The 2,016-nt window shown below is 38.8% G+C and overlaps 1 non-coding gene across 1 annotated transcript; it reads left to right on the top strand.

Annotated features, from left to right (window-relative positions):
• Window positions 1–999: 999 nt before the first annotated feature.
• Window positions 1,000–1,103, top strand: LOC127747034 (small nucleolar RNA R71). Its single transcript, XR_008008839.1, has one exon. It is a non-coding gene; the product is annotated as a small nucleolar RNA R71 (small nucleolar RNA).
• The last annotated feature ends 913 nt before the right edge of the window (window positions 1,104–2,016 follow it).

Raw genomic sequence — 2,016 nt, 5'->3', positions numbered from 1 at the left:
GTGTGCCTGACAACCACCTCCGTTCTAGCTTAGATTGAGTAGATATCTCTTGGATTCCTTAATCAGAATCTTCGCGGTATAAGCTAGAATTGATGGCGGCATTCAAGAGAATCCAGAAGGTCTAAACCTTGTCTGTGGTATTCTGAATAGGATTCAGGGATTGAATGACTGTGACGAGCTTCAAACTTTTGAAGGCTGGGCGTTAGTGACAGACGCAAAAGAATCACTGGATTCTATTCCAACCTGATTTAGAACCGACAGATGATTAGCCGTGCTGTGACAGAGCACGTTGAATATTTTCACTGAGAGGATGGGAGGTAGCCATTGACAACGGTGAAACCCTACATACAGCTTGCCATGGAAGGAGTCTTGCGTGCTTGAAGAAGAAGACAGTAGGAAAGTAGAGATTCAGAAGATAGAGCATATCCAAAACCTCAACCTGTTCTCCATTACTACAAAACAAGTACTTATTTCATGTTCTTTTACTTTTCACAATCAACCCTGATAATTATTGATATCCTGACTAAGAGTTACAAGATAACCATAGCTTGTTTCAAGCCGACAATCTCCGTGGGATCGACCCTTACTCATGTAAGGTATTACTTGGACGACCCAGTGCACTTGCTGGTTAGCTGTGCGGAATTGCAAAAGTGTGATTGCAATTTCGTGCACCAGGGGCTCAGCTCAGAATTCTCTGTCTGTTGCTGAGAAGATGATGGAAAAGTCTTGTTATTGCTTAGCCTGTTTCTTCCACCATTATTAAAGCCTTGTTGAGGCTTTTGTTGATCCTTCCATGAGAAATTTGGATGATTTCTCCATGATGAATTATAGGTGTTCCCATAAGGTTCACCCATGTAATTTACCTCTGCTATTGCAGGGTTCTCAGGATCATAAGCTTCTTCAAAAGCCGTCTTTTTAGTACTGTTGGATGCATTTTGCCATCCATTCACACTTTGAGAAATCATGTTGACTTGCTGAGTCAACACTTTGTTCTGGAACATGTTAGAAGGACACTTTTTGGTCATCTGCTTGTATCTTTCCCAAGCTTCACAGAGGGATTCACCATCTTTTTGTTTGAAGGTCTGAACATCCACTCTAAGCTTGCTCAGCTTTTGAGGAGGAAAGAACTTAGCCAAGAAGGCCGTGACCAGCTTATCCCAGGAGTCCAGGCTATCTTTAGGTTGTGAATCCAACCATGTTCTAGCTTTGTCTCTTAGAGCAAAAGGGAAAAGCATGAGCCTGTAGACTTCAGGATCTACTCCATTCGTCTTTACAGTCTCATAGATCTATAAGAACTCAGTTAAAAACTGATAGGGATCTTCTGATGGAAGTCCATGAAACTTGCATTTTTGTTGCATTAGAGCAACTAGTTGAGGTTTCAGCTCAAAATTGTTTGCTCCAATAGCCGGAATGGAGATGCTTATTCCATCAAATTTGGACGTTGGTTTAATGAAATCACCTAGCATTTTCCTTGCATTATTGTTGTTGGGTTCGGCTGCCATCTCCTTCTCTTGTTCAAAAATTTCAGAAAGGTTGCCTCTGGATTGTTGTAATTTAGCTTCTCTTAGTCTCCTCTTCAGAGTCCTTTCAGGTTCAGGATCAGCTTCAACAAGAGTGTCTTTTTCCTTGTTCCTGCTCATATGAGAGAGAAGAGAAAAAGAAAAGGAAGAAGAATCCTCTATGTCAAAGTAAAGAGGATCCTTATTGTTAGTAGAAGAAGAAAGGGAATAGGAGTGAAGAAGAATGAATAGTCTGAATAAAGGGTAAAGGTAGGGGCAGTGATTTGAGATGAAGAGAGGTGAAGAGAAGTGTTAGTAAATAAATAAATAAATAAATAAATAGAAGAGGGAGATAATTCAAAAATTAATTTTGAAAAGGAGTTAATGATTTTCGAAAATTAAAGATAAGATATAATTAAAATTAAAATTTAAAACAATTAATTAATTAAAAAGAATTTTTGAAAAAGGATGAGATATTTTCGAAAATTAAAGAGGGAAAAATAGTTAGGTGGTTTTG

The sequence above is a fragment of the Arachis duranensis genome, chromosome 4 (genome assembly GCF_000817695.3).
Source record: "Arachis duranensis cultivar V14167 chromosome 4, aradu.V14167.gnm2.J7QH, whole genome shotgun sequence".
NCBI classification, from domain to species: domain Eukaryota; kingdom Viridiplantae; phylum Streptophyta; class Magnoliopsida; order Fabales; family Fabaceae; genus Arachis; species Arachis duranensis.
Note: the sequence above shows the minus strand (reverse complement) of the source record. Positions and strands in the feature narration are given on the sequence as shown.